This window comes from Otolemur garnettii, unplaced genomic scaffold (genome assembly GCF_000181295.1).
Source record: "Otolemur garnettii isolate 467f Iridium unplaced genomic scaffold, OtoGar3 scaffold00051, whole genome shotgun sequence".
NCBI lineage: Eukaryota > Metazoa > Chordata > Mammalia > Primates > Galagidae > Otolemur > Otolemur garnettii.
In genome coordinates this window covers 6,018,693-6,040,547 of record NW_003852446.1, presented here as the reverse complement: position 1 = coordinate 6,040,547, position 21,855 = coordinate 6,018,693, and positions in this window count along the sequence as shown.

Below are 21,855 nucleotides of genomic sequence, written 5' to 3'. Positions count from 1 at the left end.
AGCTTTCATATAAAAGGTATAAATTAGTTTCATAATAGGGGTGTGTACATTGGATACTTTTTCTTCCATTCTTGTGATACTTTTCTAAGAAGAACATTTTCCAGCTCCATCCATGTCACCAATTTTTTCTTTATTTTCATTTTGAGAGAAATATCTTCTAGGTCCTCGTAGAGGACATAATTGTGAGTTGGGTAAGCCAGTTACACATGATAAATACACTCTAACATTCCTGTCTTTCTAAACCTTTAAATTCCTTCTTTTAAAGTATACTGAGGTACTTCTGGCATCACAATTTTATTTCACATAGACCACTACTGACCACGTATTTCAGTCAAACAACTGATCAAATAGTACCAGCTGCTTGAATCTAGAATATATGGCAAAGGTGGTCTTGTTAATCAGTTCAACCCAATCTAAAATTTCTTTGTTCCTTTTTATTGTTGCTGTTTCTCCTTTTGGCTATTGGTACTGCTAGTCACCAAAAAAAAAAAAAAAAAAAATCACGTTATAGATTTTTTTGAGTTTGATCACCTTATTAAAAACCCCAGGGATTGCAGGAGAGATCTCAGGGCTACTATACAATCTTCCACTATCCTCCTGTCTTTCCCTTCACACTACAAATATTTTTCAAAAGACTATAGTTTTCAATAAATTAGATAACTTAAAACATAAAATAGATAAAAATCTACATATTTGGAAAACACAAATGACCAAAAATGACTCGAGAAGAAATAGAATATCAGATATATAGAGAACATCAGAATAGATATATAACAGATATAGAGACTAAATTAGTAATCAAATTGCTACCTACATTTGACACAAAAATTTGTAGGCAAATTTTCATAGAAGTACTCTACATAATTGCCAAAATGTACAAATAAAACAAAGGTTCACAAATTGATAAAAGGTAGTATGTCTGTGCAATGCAATATTAACAGCAATACAAAGGAATCTGATACTGATATATGCTATGACATGGATAAAACTTGAAAACATGCTAAATGAAAGAAGCTAGTCCCAAAAGACCACATATTTTATGGTTCCATTTATATGAAATGTCCAGAATGGGCTTATCTATAGAGTGGTTCCCTAGGGTTGAAGTATGGGGGTTGGCTGCTGATATGGTGAATTACATTTATGGACTTGCTTATGTTGAACCAGCCTTGCATCCCTGGGATGAAACCTTCTTGATCGTGATGTATGACTTGTTTGATGATAAGCTGTTATCTGTTGGCTAGGATTTTGTTGAGAATTTTTGTATCTATATTCATTAGTGAAATTGGTCTGAAGTTCTCCTTTTTAGTTGAGTCTTTTCCTGGTTTTGGTATCAGGGTGATGTTTGCTTCATTGAACGTGTTGGGGGAAGATTCCTTCCTCCTCAACTTTTTGAAATAATTTCTGCAGTACAGAAATAAGCTCTTCTTTGAAGATTTGATAGAATTCTGGTGTGAAGCCATCTGGACCAGGGCATTTTTTTTGATTGGGAGATTTTTATTGTTTCTTTGATCTCAGTGCTTGAAATTGGTCTGTTCAGGAGATCTATTTCTTCCTGGCTAAGTCTAGGGAGATGGTGTGATTCCAAATATTGATCCCTTTCCTTCACATTGTCTAATTTCTGGGCATAGAGCTTCTTCTAATAGTCAGAGGTAATCTCTTATATTTCTGTGGCATCTGTTGTTATTTCTCCTTTATCATTTCTGATTGAGGTTATTAGAGATTTTGCTTTTCTATTTCTAGTTAGTCTAACCAAAGGTTTATCTATTTTATTTAATTGTTCAAAAACACAACTCCTCGTTTTGTTAATTTTATGAATAATTCCTTCATTTTCGATTTTATCAATCTCTGATTTAATTTTAGATATTTCTTTTCTTCTGCTGGGTTTAGGCTTAGTTTGTTCCTCTTTTTCCAATTCCATAAGATGGTTTGTGAGGTTGTTGATGTGCTCTCTGTCTGTTTTTCAGATGTAGACATCTAAAACAATAAATTTTACCCATAGGACTGCTTTTGCCATCTCCCAAAGGTTTTGGTATCTTGTGTCTTCATTGTTGTTTTACTCAAGGAAGTTAATGATTTTCTCTTGTATCTCTTCCTGAACCCAACTCTCATTCAGCATAAGGTTGTTTAATTTCCATGCCTTTGTGTGAAGTTGAATGTTTTTGTTGAAGTTGAATTGCACCTTTATTGCCTTGTGATCTGAGAAGATGCAAGGTGTAATTTCAATTCTTTTTATTTTGTTGATTTGTGTCCTAGTATGATCAGTTTGGGAGAATGTTCCATGGGCCAATGAGAAGAATGTATATTCTTTAGCTTTGGGATGGATTGCTCCATATATGTCTATCAAGCACAGTTGTTCTAGGGTCCTACTTAAGTCCCTTTTATCTTTGTTTAGTTTCTGTTTAGAGGATCTGTTGAGCTCTGTAAAAGGAGTGTTAAAGTCCCCTGTTATTATGGTGTTATGGGATATCATATTGCTCAGACTAATTAAGGTCTGTTTTGAGAATCTGGGAGCATTTAAGTTCAGTGCATAAATATTTAGAATTGAAATGTCTTCTTGTTGTATTTTTCCCTTGACCAATATAAGATGTCCATGGTTGTCTTTTTGACTTTGGTTGCATAAAATCGACTTTCATCCAAGAATAAGATTGCAACCCCTCTTTTCTTCTGAGTCCCATTTGCTTGAAAAATTGTCTTCTATCCCTTAACCCTGAGTTTTAATTTGTCCTTCAAGGCTAGATGTATATCTTGCAGGCAGCAAATAGGTGGCTTGTGCTTTTTTATCCGATCAGCCAGCCTATGTCTATTCAGTGGGGAATTCAAACCATTAACATTTATTGAGATAATTGATAAGTGTGGCGATGTTCTATTCATATTATTTTGTGAACGACCATTGTTTAATCTTTTGCATCATTGTGGAAGCTGGGCTTTGTCCTTTAGTTTCTAGGTATTTAGTTTGCTGGTAGTCCAGTGTGATGGTCAACATGTATAATAAGTCTAAGTGTTTCCTGTAGAGCTGGTCTCATGGCAAACTTCCTCAATGTTTGCATATCAGTAAAAGATTTGATTTCTCCATCAATTTTGAAGCTTAGCAAGATACAGAATTCTGAGCTGAAAATTGTTCTGTTTAAGTAGATTAAAGATAGATGACTATTGTCTTCTGGCTTGAAAAGTTTCATTTGAGAAGTCCACAGTAACCCTGATGGATTTGTCCCTGTAGGTAAATTGGCACTTACTCCTGGCAGCTTTCAGAATCTTTTCTTTTGTCTTTCTTTTTTTTTTTTTTTTCAGTTTTTGGCTAGGGCTGGTTTTGAACCCACCACCTCTGGTATATGGGGCCAGCACCCTACTCCTTTGAGCCTTTGAGCCACTGGCACCAACCCAGGATTTTTTATTTTGTCTTGACTTTGGACAGGTTCATGACCATCTGTCTTGGAGAAGCTCTATTTGAGTTGAGATGACCTGGGGTCTACTATCCCTCTGAAAGGAATATAGCAGAATCTTTGGTAATATTTGGGAAATTTTCAATTATGATATCCTCTAGTAGGGTTCATCTTCCCCTTCTGAGATACCTATAATTATTATGTTTGAATGCTTCATGAAGTCCCATAATTCTGTCAGTGAACGTTCTGCTTTCTCTCTTTTTTTCTGTCTTTAACTGCCTGAGTTATCTCAAGAGCTTTATACTCTACCTCTGTGATTCTTTCTTCTGCATGATCTAATCTGTTATTGATACTTTCTACTGCATCTTTAAGTTCCCTGATTAACTGCTTCAATTCTTTCATGTCTGCTATATCCTTTCTATATTCTTCATATCATTCATCTCTTATTTGATTCTATTTTTGGATTTCCTTTTGGTTATTTTTGACTTTCTCAACAACTTCCTTCATTGTGTTTACCATCCATATTTTAAATTCCCCTTCTGTCATTTCTAACATTACTTTATAGGTGGAATCTTTTGCAGTACCTACCTCATGATATCTTGGAGAGGGTTGCCCTGGTCTGGTTAAAAATTAAATTAGCTAGGCTAGAGAAAAACTTTAAATTGAGAAGTATCAGAAACCTTTCACTATCAGATGTATAAGAACTCATATATCATTAATTTTAATTGCTGTGCAGTATTTTAGGCAAATCTTAATTAATATTTAAGCCATCTCTTGCCATCATTTAGACTATTTCTTTTTATTTTGGACAAATGACATAAAAATTGAACATTGTTGTTTACCCATATTTACATTTTACTGAATCATTGCCTCTGGATAAATGACTAGAAATGGAATTTTCTAGCTATATAATATAAACACGGATATGATATGCATTTGCCAAAGTTCTTGGCAGAATAATTCATCAGTAACAACAAGCAGTATATGAAAAAATTGCCTGATTTGCCACATCTCAGCCCAGACTAGGTGTCTGAAATCTTTTTAATCTTTGCTATTCTGAGAAAAGATAGCTCATTATTATTTTAATTTGCTTCACATTCTCTATTTATTTGTTTCACATTCTTTAATGTCTCTTTATTAGTAAGATTATTATTCACACCCTTAATCAATTATTTATTAGCTTTTTTCTTAGTGATTTATACTTGCTCCTCAATGCTGAGGATATTAATCTTTTCTCTGTCATAAATGTTATAAATATATGTTTCCAGTTTTACAGATAAGGTGTTTTGACATATAGAACCTCCAAATAACCACATGGTCAAATATTTCAGTCTTTTTCTTCTGATTTCTTCCATTCAGGTAATGTTTAGAAAGTCCTTCCCAACCTAAGATACCCATAGTTCTCCAAAAACATTTTGACTTCATATATTCAAAAATTTAATCCATCTGAATTTAAATTGAGGTCCAAATTAATTTTTGCCACATCATTAATGAAGTGCCTTAGCATGGTTTGTTAAATCATTTCTTCTTTCATCACAAATTTGAGATGTGACTTTTCTCATATATGGGGGTGTATTTCTCAACTTCCTATGTTTCTGCTCTAGTCTGGTTCTTTCTGCAATGAGATCCTCTCCCTTACTGGATTAATATCTGGCAACCCTGGGCCCCTCCCTACTAAGCAGTCTCAGCAATGGCTGCAGCTTTCTGTTAATGCTTCTGGTCTTGAGGCGAGGCAAGGATTGGCTTCTCTACCTATGATTTGTGCTTTGTTACATGGCCCCTACAAAAGGGCTACTCGGACACTAACATATTACTCAGTTTAATGACTGTTTTTGTTTTTATTTTGATCAATAATCATAATCCTTTATCTTTCCTACCATATACTTCATTTATTCATTCAATAAGACCATGGGATATCTGGACCAGGACATTGACAAGTAAGGGCCATCATGCCATTGATACCTAAATTGCTGTTCCTCCTCCAACCTTTAGACCTTGTTGCTGAGCCTGGCTTTCTACATCTCCCACTATAGAAGGCAAAGTTCTTACAATGCCCTAGAATGCCCTACATGTACTGGCCTACCTTTACCTGTTCAATCTCATCTCTTACAACTCCCTTTATAGTCTCCACTTCAACCACATTGATGTCATCACTATTTCTTGAACACCCTGGTCAGGACAGACAGGTTTCTCCTCAGGACATTTGTACTAGCCATTCTCTCTTCCCAGAATTCTCTTCTTGCAAATGAATGACTTGCTTACTTCCTTTATGTCTTCTGGAATGTCACCTTGTAAAGAATACCTACTCAAACTACCTGTCATGGACTAAATTTTGTCCCCCTAACATTCATGTTAGAGCTCTAACTCCCACTGTGACTCTATTTGGACATAAGGCCTATTAGGAGGTAATAAAGATTAAGTGAGGATAGAAAGGTCAGTTCTTAATCCAATAGGGTTGGTGCTCTTAAAAGAAGAGGAAGAGACATATTCCCAAGTTCTTTTCCTAGAGGATGCAGGGAGAAGGTACCCACATGAAAGCCAAGAAAAGAGCCTTCATTATAAATCAAGGTTGCCAGCACCTTGATCATGGACTTCTAGCCTACAGAACTATGGGAGAACGAAAGTCTGTTGTTCAAGTCCCCTAATCTTTGGTATTTTGTTATGGCAGCTGGAGTGGACTAAGGCACCACCCTATCCACATATTAACACCAACCTCTTCTTTTGCTTGTATTTCTTTGTCATTACATTATTCTACTCTAGCCCTTAACCTCTTCTAATCTAAAATTTACTTTTTATTATTCTAATTGTTTATTGGCTGTCTTCTTCCACTAGAATATAAACTCCATTAGTGCAAGGATTTCTGCTGCTTCCATTCACTAATGCATCCTGAGAATATAGAACTGTATATGAAACATAGCAGATTCTCAATAAATATCTACTGAATAAATGAATGAATCACAGCACGCACCTTTTTCCTTGTAGGTTGATTCTCTCTCAGAAGCTCTATTCTCTACCCCAGCCCATCCCACCTTGAGGACACTATTTGAATTGCTAAGGTAAGTCCTCCACTCTCATGATCATCAGTGCAAAGCAGAAGATAATAAAGTTGGAATGGGGAACCCCTTCCTTGGGCACATCTGAATTTCAGGTCAAACTCAGCCAGGACATTAATTTGGGGATCCCACAAAGCATAGCCTGAAACAAAGATGTGGTTGCAGATGGCTCATTTGGGAGGTAGGCCCAAGGATTGGGAGTGAAAGAGTAGAAAGAGTAAGGCAGGGAAGGAAGAAAGCCAAGGAAGGGTACATTCTTGAACTGATTACTGCTGTGGGTAACTAGAGAGCACTCCTGCTAGGGCCCCAAGGGAAAACAGTATAGAATGTGCCTCAGAATTACTCCACCATAGGAGAGGAAGCAATTAGGGGCCTATTCTTGTCCACATTTATTTTAGAGTTGCATCCAGAGGTGTTGACTCCCATATACCACTCCTTGCCATATTCCAGGCTGCTCTATGTGAACTGAGCAAGTTGCAGCAGGAACTAAGGAGAACCCCTCAGTATGCATAGCAAATGGCCACCATAACCAAGGCTGAAATCACAGGAAGGCAGAGGGAATGTGGCTTGGGGCACAAAAGCATTGGCTACATTTGGTTCCAATTAATCACATTTTAAGAACCACTTTAGAATCTCATGATCAAAATGTTTTCATATTCTATTACTAAGCTTTTATTTTTCACATATTTAAATGAACTTTGCTAGAAGGATATGGTCCTCAACATGGCATGCTAAACCCATAAACTGGAAAGAACCCAACCATTCTATGGACAGAAAGCTAGTCCTAAATTTAGTCCAATTTATTTTCACCAGTGAGGTCATTTGTTGGACTATGAGAGTTCTCCCCCATCCACTGTGGCTGTCCCTCTCAGTAATTTTCAGAGTGTAGGTAAACGTATTTATTACCCACGATCACTGTATGATATTTCAACAGGAACACTGTCTGTCTTATCAGACTCTCCTGAGAGCCTCCCCAGAAGGCTCATCCCTCTCACTGATTAATTGAAACTGTCAAAACAACTCAGCTAAATGGTACAGTACCCAGGAACCACAATGATTTGCTCAGAGGAAAAAAGGACTACAAATGAGGATTTCATCTAAGGATGGATTGTTCACTGTTCTACTGGAAAATCTCAACTAAATAAACCCTGTGTTTTAAGGATGCAGAAAGAAAAAATAAAATACCTATTAAACCTGCAGAAAGAGCTCGAACATGTACAAAGAGGTTTTCAAAGGTTCACTTCTCGACAGTATTTATAGTCAAGGGAAGGGGAAGATAATTACAAAATATTCATGTCAATAACCACCTGAAATATAATGTCTGATAGTTTCAAATGCAAGTCTAATTCTTGATTCAGGAATGTCCCTGGCCAGGAAGATGGGCCTCGTATGTTTTAAGTCTTCAATAGATGTGTATTTGTTAAAAGCCTAACACCTCTTTCAACTTAATCCCTTACTCTGTGTCTTAGAATAAAAGAACTCTACTTTAGGCTTGATAATCCCTGAAATGTTCTTCAGATGCAGGCTCAAACAGTATTGAATACTTATGTTCCAGGCAATGTGCTAGATTCTTCAACGTAAGTTTATCACATTTAGTTCTCAGCCAAACCACATGAAACGGGCACCTACTATTTCATAGATGAGAAAAGTAGATGTCAGAGCAGGTGAGTATTTTGTTCAAGGTCACACAGCTAGAAAATGTACAGCCAAGATTCCATCTGCAAGTTTAGGGAATGAGAGGTTTGTTCATTGGCCTCAAATTCTTCGGTATTTCTTTCATCAACAGAGAGTTGTTCTATGACACTGCTCCTTGAACTGAGGGAGGCTCCTGGAGGCTTGATCACAAGAGAAAAGTGAAAGTGATGCTGTAGACTTTTGAGCCTAGGTCATAAAAGGCCCTGCAGGATGCCCTAGCTCTACTTGAATCAGCTGCACCTCCCAGAGGCTCCCTCTTGTACCCTCACTCAAGCTACGGAAAGAAGCTACACATAGGTCCTTAGGTCAGCAGCCCTGGTGAGCCCCAGTCATTGAATTGTCCCAATTCATACCCCAGACATATAGAAAAGAAGCCTCCAAGTGATTTAAGCCCCTATCCATTCAAGTCACCCCAACCATCTGAATTTTCCCAGCTGAGGACCAAACCCATTGTTAGTCAGAGACAAACCATCCCTGCTATACTTTGTCAGAATTCCTAACCTGAGAATCTATGAGCATTGTAAAATGGTTGTTGTTACTTACACCACTGACTTGGGATGGTTTATTATTCAAAAATACTAATTAGAATGGAGAACTTTCCCAGACTTTAATTAATCTGTATACATATGATGTCATACAATCACACAAAGTCCCCAGGCTCATGGGGACCTTATGAGTGGCAACCAAATCACTTGAAGTTACAGGGGAGTGGGAAGCAGAGATTCTGGCCCCAAATCTGATCTGGATTTTGTTTCTAAAACTCCGGCCCCAATAATTTCTCACTTTTTAAATTTTTCAGTGTCTTTTTCTATCTGGTACCTTATTTTAGTTACACAAAGTATCCTCAGTCCCTCTGACCCTTCCTATAACCACTGAGATATCTGTGTTCATTCTTCATAGCTCTAAGTTCCCTGGTGGTTAAGGGAACTTAACCACCCTTAAGTGGTTAAGATGTGGCACTCTCATTTTCCACCCTATGGAAAGGGCCTGCCTCCTATTCTCTTAACACTAAGCATGAGACCAGGAAGGCAGCCATCCTTCCCTCCTTTAGGGTCCTCTCCCCCAGAGAAAGTGTAATTTCCAGATATAGGTCCTATCCAGACAAGAAAAGAAAAACACCTCAATAAAAACCAAGTTTTTTTAAGAATTTAAATTTGTTAAGCCCTTACCTTAAAGATATGTTATCACTTTTAAAAAGCATGTACAGATTGCATTAGAATCTTGTTCAAACAAAAACAATTAATTAAATATAGAAAACACAATTTAAGATAACTATTCTAACACCTTCCCCAAATAAAAGCAGGGATTTTGGAGGATCTCTCTGTTTTAGAGACTATAGTTTGGAACATCAAGTCCCAAGAGCAGAGCAGAACACAGCTGGGGCTGAGCTAAGTTACACATTGTAGAGACTGTGATTTCTTATCTAAGCAGGGCCCGACTTACACCTAGACAGAGCAGGCAAATATTCTATATACTGAGAGCTGAGAGGCAATAGGAATTTCTCATCCCTAGACACAAAGACTGAGGGCACATTAGCTTAAGTCTTGGAATTCTACTATTCAAGGTTTATTCCTTTGACTCAACACTTTATTCCCCTTTATAGTGCAAAATCTTGTAAGTTACTTACAACTTAGAGATAGTGGCACGTCTCGCTGACAGCCTACCCAATATTCATTTTCCCCTTTTTTCTGGTTATAGAACTTCAACTTGAGGGATCAGGTAGCGACATGCCCAGATTCCTTTTCAGCTAGGGTTCAGGTGACCCAGAGCTGGCTTATGATATGTAAATTAAAATCATTGGAAGGGGCTTCCCCAAAAGCTTGTTAAAGGGAGCCAACTTCTTGGCCCTTTCCTTTTTTCATTCTTCCTTCATGGAAGGTAAATACATTTCATGGAGTCTCAGCAGTCGTCTTGTAAACCCAAGGACAAGAGCTATGTACTACAAATGGAAAAGCAAGAAGCCAGAGGGGGCATAATCTGTTGATGGCTTCACAGAGCCACTACATTGGTGCTATAGTCAGCCTATCTCCTCCCAGATTGGGGGTGGGGGGAACACCCTACTGGATTAAGCCAAACATTCTAGAGATAGGTTTCTACTAAGGGGAGCCAAAATAAATTCCTAACAGATGTAGTATTACCAAGGCAATCATCCAGGAAGTACATTTTGAAGTGAGCAAAAAGGCACAGAGAAGTTACAGGTTTCTCAGAACTTTTCAGAAAATTCATTAATCTCTGATTTAATTGTGGCTATTTCTTTTCTTCTGCTGGGTTTAGGCTTACATAGCTCTTCTTTTTCCAATTTCATAAGATGTTTTGTGAGTTTGTTGATGTGCTCTCTTTCTGTTTTCGGATATAGTCATCTAAAGCAATAAATTTTCCTCTCAGGACTGTTTTTGCTGTATCCCACAGGTTTTGGTAACATGTGTCTTCATTGTTTTTATGCTCAAGTAAATTAATGATATCCTCCTTTTTCTCTTCCTGCACCCAATTGTCATTCAGTTTAAGGTTGTTTGTGTGGGGCTGAATGTTTTTGTTGGAGTTGAGTTCCACCTTTAATGCCTTGTTGTCTAAGGAGATACAAGGTAAAATTTCGATTCTTCTGATTTTGTTGAGGTTTGTTTGGTGTCCTAGGATATGATCAATTTTGGAGAATGTTCCATGGGCCAATGAGAAGAACATATATTCTTTAGCTTTGGGATGAAGGGGTGTATCTCTGAAAGAAAAAAACTAGGGAAGTAGATGTTGAGCCCTGAAGACCAGCTTATCAAGAATAACTTCCCTTAGGTTTTACTATGTACCCTGCATATAAACTAAATAAAGGGAGAAATAATTCCATGACCTCCCTTAGGTGGGAGATAAGGATGTATTTCTTTATACTACCTTTATGAAATAATGACTTGAATACTTAACATGTTGATGCTTAAGAATGATTTTTTCTGGGAAAAATCTAGGTCTACCACAATTCCAGCCAGCAAGCTTTCATAAACCAATATAAAAACCAAACAAGAATTGGTGAGGGGGTATGAACACATTGATTAAAATGAACATTGAATTGCTGGTTTTGTTCTCCTAAAATGCAGTTGTTACTGGCTAGACCTCAACAGAGCATAAGTTGGTGGAAATATTACCTAGAAACACTTGAATGGAGCTTTGCTATTTGACCACATTTTAACCTTTACTCTAAAATATTCATGTAAATCTTGGTTTCTTTTATGAAGAGCTCATGAAGAAGTCAAAGTGTTACGACGTTAGTTAGGAATCTGGTCTCCTGGGGAAGGAGGACAACGGCAGGGGGGCTCAGGCCTCCATCATGGTGCCACCCACCTTAATTCTGTCCCAAGTGATTGCTCACACCTGGGGAGGAGGGACTACCCGATCAATCCACCAGTCAGAACTTAGCATGACAACTGCAAAAGGATACAGAAGACTCTCTAGCCTAGAACAGGTACAATAGAATCTTGAAGGTCACATAGAACAGCCTTCAGACTAATTATCATGTCATTCATGAGCTTAAATCTACATTGAGGTCCACAACCGCACCTCCATGCACCATCAGAGAGGCTCATGGGAGGTCCATGTGTGCAGTAAGACTCTGGTTCCAAGGTGACCTCTGAATCACAAGGTAGGCCCAACCCAGGCAGTATAAAGGAGGACCCCCAGCCATATTCAAGCCCTCTTTACCTACTTACCATGGCAATGGAGGCCCATTCACAGTCTATGGCAAACATATCCTGCTTTGTAAACTTTCTTATGCTGTAAACCTATCTTTTTCTTCCTCAACAAATTTTGTTTCATGTTTGCCTTACTTTGGGGTGTCTGGTCATTTTTTGACCAAAATCACTGCAAGAACTGAGGACCCAGGTAGCTGCCTTAAACCCCAGACAAAGGGTAGGCCAGAGTTCAAAATGGTGGGAAGTTTCCTTTAGCAGGTGCAGAAGCTCGATCTTTGAAGAAATCTTTCTCAGAATCAATCTCCTGGGGGAGCACAATGAAGCGAACTGCCGTGTCTGAGCATAGGGTGCTTATCTCTACAGCTAAGAGCTATTTATACTGTTTGCCACTTCTTTAGGACAGTGTTGCCATAAACTGTAGGTACATTTTGTGAACTCTCAGCAATGGATATGCAGGTGGGAATCAGGTAAGCCACAATGTTTTACTTAAATCCCACAAAGAAGGTTCTGCCCATTCTGCAGCACTGGAGAAGGACAATGCTTCTCACGTTTTAATGTGCAATCCGAATCAGCTGGGGATCTTATTAAAATACAGGATCCTGGGGTGGCGCCTGTGGCTCAAAGAAGTTGGGTGCCAGCCCCATATGCTGGAGGTGGTGGGTTCAAACCCAGCCCCAGCCCAAAAACTGCAAAAAAGAAAGAAAGAAAGAAAAAAAGAAAGAAAGAAAGAAAGAAAGAAAGAAAGAAAGAAAGAAAGAAAGAAAGAAAGAAAAAAAGAGAGAGAGAGAAAGAAAGAGAGAGAAAGAAAGAAATACAGGATCCTGAATTTCTAATAAGCTCCCAGGTGATGACGACACTGGTCCATGAACCACACTTTGAGTTGCTACAAAGTAGAGCAGGGGTCAACCAGTTGCTCATCAGGATCACTGAGGGATCATCTTTTTACACACAGAAACACACACACACACATAGATACACACACACAGAATCTTGGGCCACATCCCAACTCTACAGAACCCAAATCTCCAGGAATGAGCTTCAGGAGTTTGTATTATTAACCATCTCCCCAGGTGATTCCTATTCAGCCATAAGATGCACCTGGCCTGCAATGAGTAGAGCAGCATGGCTCAAAATGTAACTGTGTACCCCCTAAATCAGAATCACCAAAGGAGCTTGATGACTATGCAGATACCTTTCTACACATACTTCCCTTCTGCTGCCTGGGAAGGAGTCAAAAGGGCTCAGGGAGTAGAAAAAATAAGGAGAATAAAATAGAAGATTGACGTCACTTTAACTCCCACCTGGCAGGAGTAGAGGAGGCCAATTCTCCTGGAAGTGACAGCATGGAACGTGCCTCCTGCTGCCTGACCACCTGCACTTCCTTCCTTCTCTTCCTCTCCCTGGCAACTTTGGCAGCCAAGGCTGCCCCTGGGGGTTTCTGGGGGCCCTGGTTAAAGAGGAGGGAGGGAAATGGAAAGAAAGAAACTGGAGATGGTGAGAGAAAAATAAGGTGAAAGTATAGGAATTATGAGCAGCTAAAGGCTTCTATTTATATTGCAGTTCAATCCAATGGAAATAAATAAATACCTATTTTGATATCTGTTCTCGCTGAAATGATAAAAAATATATTATTCATCCAAAAGAGTACGTTCCAATTGCATAAAATTGTGTCTATGTGTAGATAAGGATCCAGAAGGCTGTGAATCATATTAATCCCTAAGTGGTGAGATTTACGGTAATGTTTTCCTTACTTCACTATAATAATCTGCATTGTTTGAAATTTTGTCACTGATCGTGGATTATTTTTGTAATCATAAATAAATAATAAAGCCATTTTCATTTGGAATAACAAAAACAAGAAAAAACAGTTCTAAAATACTATAGGGGACAGATTAAGTAGGATACAATCCCGCCTTTCAAGAAGCTCACAAGCTTTGTAGTCAGAATTATGAGTTGCAGAGATATGCAGCTATGTGGCCCCACAACAGATGTCTGGGCTGGGCTTGCCTACAGGGAGTGGCATTTGGTCCAACAGTCCAAGATGGATTCCTACTGAGTGCAGGTCTGAAGAGGAGTTTAGTTAAAGGAGAGAAACATATCAAAGTTAATTAGTATAAATAAAGTCAATTTGGAGAGAAATGTAGGGGATAGAGTGATCTATAAATGGCAACTATAATGCTACAGAAAGCCAGCATCTTTGTGGCTATAACAAAGAGATGAGCCCATAGCTGGGCTGGGTATCAAGACCTTATCAAAGATGGTAACACTTCCTTTTGCCGTGGGACTTGTTCCTAATGGTACTGAGATTATAACAGAACTGCCACATTCAAAGGAATTAAATTGTAACTAGACATAGAGCAATGATCTCTGTGGAAGTTATGAGAGGCAGGCTGGATCAATTCCTCATGGACCTTCCAACTCAGGGTAAAGAGCCCAGTCAGAGGAATGTCTATGTGACTATCGCTGCTTGGGGAAATCAGCAGTGCAGGCAGCTGACACCATCAACTAGTCACTTAGGCCAGAGAAGCTGGGATGTCTGTCTGAGGAGATGAAACTAGCTCTCTTCCTCCCTCTTCCAGTTGCCATTATCTGGCCACCTCAGATGTTCCATTTCCCTATGTCCCCACTTGCCATTTACTCAACCTTCCTGGGGGCTGTAATCTCCTCTTCCATTCTTTTTTTTTTTTTTTTTTTTTTTACTGTGAATCTTGAGCTGTTCCTTTTTTTATTATTGAATCATAACTGTATACATTAGTGCATTTATGGGTTACAATGTGCTGATTTTATATACAATTTGGAATGCTTACATCAAACTGGTTAACACAGCCTTCACCTCACTTACTTAATTATTGTGTTAAGACATTTAGACTCTACACTTAACCTTGACTTCTGCCTAAAGACTGCTGTGCATTCTTGCCCATATACTTTGTACTTATGTACCCAATGAAAAGACTGCAGGAAACAGGACAGGTGCTACATTGTTTTCATGCTGCCACCAGACACATGAAACAATGTGTATGCCCTTAAAGGCTTCCAGGTTTTATGCACTAAGTAAGTTTCATGATTTCCTAAGCACGATCTCCCTTGCTGACCACTGTCTCAGGTTGGGGTCCACTAAATGCCTAACAAGTTTTGGAGGGTTTTGTACATTAGATGAAAGATGAGCTCAGGAAGGGAAGAATCTGAGTTAAATAGAGTCTGCTTACTTGGAAATTTCTTGGGTAGTTCAGACCCGTGGTATCTTCCATTGACTTTAGTCATGGAAAATAATAAGCTAAATATTGTTGGGGTTCTTACCACCTCAATCTCCTGCTTAAAGCATAGAAGAGAAAAGTGAAACAGATAAAGCAGACTGGAGAGAGGTGGGCGGTGTCACCAAATGTAAATTTCTCCTAGGATTTTGAAAGCTGGGTCAGCAAAACTTCCTTAAACTCCCGAGTTTCTGACCTCTTACCCTCAGCCACCCACAACTTAAGAGATTTATTTTTTTAATTTCCTGATATCCATCACTTTCTACTGACTCAAGCTTGAGCCAGGGAATACTAGTTCATTAAGTGACAAATGTGAATTTAAATACCGAAACACAAATGTATAAGCCAATATGAGGCCCCTTCTTAACAGCCATGGGTAAAGGTAGAAAAAAAGGGAGGAATTTTCACTTTGGGGCTGCACAATGCATCTTTGCCTCAGGCACTCTCAGGCACCTTCAGCAAGGACTCAGGAGGAAAACCCTGACTTCACTATCACACTTTTATTAAGTTAGTTTTCAACCGCTGTGCAACCTACTGTGTCAAGAAGATGAAAAGAGAAACGTATCTGAGAGGTAGGAATGGGATGGGGAAAGAGACAGGAGAAGACAGGGAGGTTGAATAGAGACAAATGGTTATAATACAATGTCATGACCAGTCTGTGGCCAGACTCTGGATTCCATTCTGTCCCCACCTGGTATTTCTATTGCTTTCACCTAGAGATTCAGCAGGTAGAGTGTTGCCAGGGCAGTTACCATGCCTAAGGCTAATTTCACTACTGAAAAAAGGCAGAGTGTATGAGATTCTCTGCAGTGACTTTGAAAACATCTGCGATAAATCATCAATAACTGAAGTTAGAAGAAAGCATCTCAAGGGAGGAGATGAGTGATCAAAAATAGGAGATGAAAAATAGTCAATGTGACACATTTGCCACCAATGTTAATTACACATCAATGTTTTTAATGATTTGAAAAAAAATGCTGTATTTAGGAGGAAGCTTTGACTGATAGTGATTATTTCTGTTTCTCGGGGTCTCGGATCTACAACACCTGAACACTTGCACTGAGAAAACCACTAGCTCAGCACTAACTCCGCAAGCAACAACAACCTGAAATATTACTGCAGCCATAAATGGCTCTAGATCAAGATTCTCCCATCTTTTTTAGACCCATCAGATGAGATGCACAAGAAAATTGGCCAGTGGGCCATTATCTGCCTGAGAGCCTAAAGTTTTACCAGATTCCTTTTACAAAGAAGTGCACATAATTTACAACCTGGTAGAACATGCTGGGTCTTAAACTCAACCTTTAGTATCCCAGTCATTGTTCATTAACGATGGCTGAAAAACCTGATTATCAGGAAGCACTGAGATCCTAGCTTCTTGAAAATGCCAAATCTCAGGCCCTGCCCCGGACCCAGCGAATCAGAATCTCATTTTCGCAAGACCTGCAGGTGACTAGGGCAGACTTCCAAGTTTGAGAAGTGCTGCTCTAGATCCTGTCTCGGGAGGAGGTCATTTACGTCAGGTTCTATTCTTAGTAGGGAACCGTTGAGAAGGAGAAAGCTTGACAGGGCTACAAATAACCGGAAAATAAGAAGTTTTTAGTGACTGTTGAAAACAAGCCAGCAAAATAACTGTTTATGAAACTTAATATATCCTGTACTGAGGTCAAAAGGCAGGTGCTACAAGAGCGCAGCTCTGATTATGAAGTCGGATATTTGAGCACGACCAGCTACTGAACGCTGCATCCTTTCCCTTCATGCTTTTCATCTCTCCCTGAAATGCCACATGGTTCTTTTGGCAGAATTAGCTCCCAGATTTGCAGTGGGAATTAGACAAGAACATCTTCTCCCTCCTTCCCTTCCATACGCAGGGATGGGGGCTGGAACAGGCAGCCGGAAGCACTTCTGAGGCCAGGAGTAAGCAAAACTGAGACCAGAAAAGGGTGCCAAGATATGAATGCCAGAGGGAACATAAGGGCATAAAACTGCAAGAAGGGGGAAGGGGGGCGACCCATTGTGAGGTGCCTGGGACCAGAGAGGTACCAAGCAATGGGATATTTCTAAATTATATTTTTAAATGTATTTTTAACTAATAAAGAAAAATAATATATATTTAGGGCAGAAACATGATGTTTTGGAATAAGTATGCAGTGTGGAATGGCTAAATCAAGCTAATTAACATATGCATTGCCTCACCTTATCTCTGTGTGTGTTGAGAACACCTAAAATCTGCCCTCTTTGCCATTTTTAAGCATACAATATATTGTCCCTTATTATACTCACCATCTTGTACAATAGATCCTTGAACTCACCCATCTTGTCTGACTGAATTTTGTATCCTTTGACCAGCCCCCATCCCTGGTAGCCACCATGCCACTCTCTGCTTCTACAAGTTCCATTCCACATATGAGTGAGATCACACAGTATTTGTCTTTCTGTGCCTGGCTTATGTCGCCTAACAACAATGTCCTTCAGCTTTGTCCATGGTGTCAAGAATTATAGGATTTTCTTCTTCTTAAAGGCTGAATAGTATTTCATTACAAATATGTATACCACATTTCATCCATTCGTCTGTTGATGGACACTCAGGTTGATTCCATATCTTATCCCATATCAACGAGAATAACAGTGCGATGAACACGGGGTGGTGTACAGATATCTCTTTGACTTACTAAATGTATTGCCTTTGGTTATGTATTTGGAAATGGGATTGCTGGATCACATCGTAGTTATATTTTTAATTTGAGGGGGAACCTCCATATAGTTTTCCATAGCAGCTCTACTAATTTACATTCCCAGCAGTGAGGTCTCGATAAGGAACTAAGGGGGCAGGGGACTAGGGAATGATCTTGGAGTGGGTAGCTGGCTGCTCTAGATCAAAGCCACTATTTTCATTTTTAGTAGCCAGTGCTTGGTGGCCAGAGCCAGCTAAAGAACCAGGGAAATACCAGATAGACTCAACATGGGAGTAAAGTAATGAGATGCCCAACATCTCTGGACAGGTTGTTGGGTCTGAAAAGCATCCTCCAGGAGGGATGCTATGCATAGAACCAGACCTCATAAAAACAGTGAAATAGATGTTTTGCTGCCAGAATCCTATCTCCACATCCTGTCTCTGCATCCTGCCTTTCTTCCCTTCTTCCTGCTGACCCCTCCAGCCCACATTCAGATAGTAGTTTAACGTGTGTCACCCAATTCCTTCAGGACCATAGGTGGAAGCCAATTGATTTTTCATCTTCTTTCAAAGAGGTTGAATCTAATTGTGTGCTTTCTAAATATTGAACCATCTTCCATATCCAAATCAATGATGCACCCTGAAACCCCTCAGCTCCATGTCAACAGACACCATTTCCATCTATCCTAAGGCCAGGTTAGTGTATATGACACTCTGAAGATATAAAGATATAAGATAACCTCTATAACTAGATAGATGGGCTAAAAGAGGTGGATGACCTCAAATTTTCAACCCTGAATTCTTGAGAAATTGATAGAGCCACTAACAGACTGGGAGAGATGGATCTTTGCTAAATGCAAGGTTGTTGTCTTAACAAAATTATTTAAGAATACTATTATTGATCTTAAGCCTAATCTCAGATTCCTCTTTCATGCTTTTTAGTCTTTTCTTATTTAGGATATTTATAATTTTTACCATATAATTATCATATGTCCTTTTGTTCTCCTGGAATTTCATGCCCATTCAAATGCCCACCGATTACCCCCAGTTGCTTCAAATGCTTGAAATTCTAAGAGAACAGCATTGGACAGAAAAAAAATGTTCCAACATTCAAAAGCAGAGTATGAACATTTTTTTTTAACTCACTGGTGATTAGAATTCAGTTTTCCTCATAGATCATGTAGTTTAATCAATTGCATTGAACTACTAATTTGGAGAGGGGAAAACGAGAAAGAAATACCACTCTCTCATTGCTTCGCTAATATCTGTCATTTCAAAAGGTTTGTTTGGCACACACAGATGATCCTAGTGGCAGTGCAAAACTGAACTCTGCCGCATATGTTGCCAAATGTTACAGCTCCCATCTAATGTTCACCCTCTACATTACTTGTCAAATTAGACATGCCAGTAATATCCATAATTACATGTTACAAACAGCTGAGCTGCAGTTTGAAGTATACTTAGATGCTAATCAGACTTCAGGGAAATCCCTCTGAACAGTGTATTCAAGCCTCCTCTAACCCCTGGCATGGAGTCCAGGCATAGGTTCTTCTGTAATGCCGACATTTTACTCATAATTTCTAAGCATCCCTGATCATTTAGAATGCTTCCTTAAAGGAAAAATAGCAGAAAGTAATCCCCAAGGGGCCTAGAGAACTGTTTTCCAGTTTTACCAAGATTCTGTTGTGTTAATGCCATCTTTGCAGACCACACTGAGCAGGAGGGCTTAGGACCTGGGTTATCCTCAAAGATTCATGTGCCTCAACTTCTCATTCAGCCTTTCCAAGACTTGGCTCCACCCATGCATCTCTCCCAACCCCCGCTACTTCCATTTGTGCTGTCACCATGGTCTCCTTCCTTACTCATTTAATTTCTGCACATTTACTGAACACACTATTGCGGGCCCGGCACTGGACAGGCAGTCCCTGAGTTACAAACATCCGACTGACCTATGACTCACACTTATGAACAGAGACTATTATAGGTAATAGGTAAGTGTGCCTGTTCCAACTTACATACAAATTCAACTTAACAACAAACCTACAAAACCTATCTCATTTATAACCCGGGGACTGCAAAGATGCATGAATCTGATCCTCAAGGGGGTCACAGCAAAATGCAGCATATTGAAACATGAAAAAATGACTCTAAACCATGAGTAACTGCTACGATGGCAATATACCCAGCACATCACAGAAGTACTGAGTGGGGGACCACAAACCAGCCTGAAGCTTATGTGTGTGAGAGTGTACATGCATGTGTGTATTGGAGAGCAGGGGAGGTGACAGGCACTGGTTGTACTGCACCAATACCTCCTGAAACCCCTTCACATTTTTGTGAGCATCAGCTTCAGGCCACTTTCACTCCCAGGAGTGTCTTTTGGTTGAAGGACAGCTCTCAGGCTGCAAGAGCCTGCTAAGTGCCTGGGAATTTACTTCCCCAGGGGCAGCGCTTATGACTGACAGGTGTAGGGATATAAATACACCAGCCTCTTTTTCTCCTGATCAAGATCAGTCTGATGTGTAACCTACACTTCTCCCGAAGTCCCCTAGGGGAGAGCACCAAAGTTACTCTCCATAGTAATACCACATCCTTGACTGGCTTTCATCCCTTGTCAATCCCTCTTCCCACTCTGTTGTTTTTTGTCCTGAGAATACCTACTAATAAATCACTTGCACGTGAATCCTCATCTCAGCACCTGCTTCTGGGCTACCCAAATATAGACAGAGTATAGGAGAAAAATATTCCTTGAGGGTTCATCTAAGCCTGGTTAAGAGAATTTAGCAAGATGAAGAAGGTAAGAGTTTAACCCCCCAAGGACATGGTAAAAATGAGATGCTATAGGCCAGCAGTTCTCAACTAATGGGTCACTACCCCTTTGGGGGTTGAATGACCCTTTCACAGGGGTCACCTAACCAAGTGTCCTCAAACTACGCCCCATGAGCCACACGCAGCCTGCTAAGGACATTTATCCAGCCTGCCTAGGACGTTTATCTGGCCCGCCGGGTGTTTTTGCCACCGCTGCCTGTCCTGCTTAACAGCCGACTCATCCGGGGCCCGCAGTCCAGCCCTCCAACGGTCTGAGGGACAGTGAACTGGCCCCCTGTTTAAAAAGTTTGAGGACCCCTGCAAGACCATCCTGCATATCAGATATTTACATTACAATTCAAACAGTAGCAAAATTACAGTTATGAAGTAGCAACGAAAATAATTGTATGGTTGGGGGTCACCACAACATGAGGAACTGTATTAAAGGGTCACAGCATTAGGACAGTTGAGAACCACTCCTGTAGGCAGACATTTCAGATGGCATGAACTAAAGCATGCCAGAGACAATCATCCTGGAATTGTCTGGGAGCATAAACTTTGAGAAAGAATTGGCTAATGATAAGAAAAGTAGGAAGGCATCGCATTTTTACGAATTTAACACATTTCGTTAAATGCATTTGCTGGGGCCAGCTAGCCATCAATGGTTAATTATTCAGAAGTTGTGTGAGCTGGTTGTTAAACTGTGGTAGCTTGAAGAGTGGAATCGGAATGTTCCTAGCAAAGAAATGATAAATGCCTGAGGTGATGGATACCCCAATTACCCTGATTTGATTAATTCACATTGTATGCCTGCGTTAAAACATCACATGTACCCTATAAACATTTACAACTATTATATACCCATAATAAATAAAAATAAAAACCTGGGGTAGCTTGGAATTGGCCATGGTGGTAGTACTTACACCATGGAAATTTGAAAATGTTAAAAATCAGGGTCTACTTTTTTAATAGAACTGGTTTATCAGCACACCACTTTGCTGCCAACATCCTATGTCTATACCCTGCCTCTCTTTCCTTCATTCCTGACTTGCAAAGACACTTGCTTTTTACCCCATAGGCAGCAAAGGGGGGCACTGTTTTTAGCAGTATGGTGATATAGCTAGATTTATGTTTTATATCCTACAACTTTATAGCTGTTTAGAGAAAGATAAGGGCCTGAACCAAGACAGTGGTAGCATACAGGGGTATGGGAACTAGAAAGACTAATGAGTTTGTCTGATTGGATGTGAAGATTGATGAACAGGTTAATTGGGTAAATGGCTGGGCCAGCCACCAAAGGAGCAGAACACAGAAGGAAAAGTC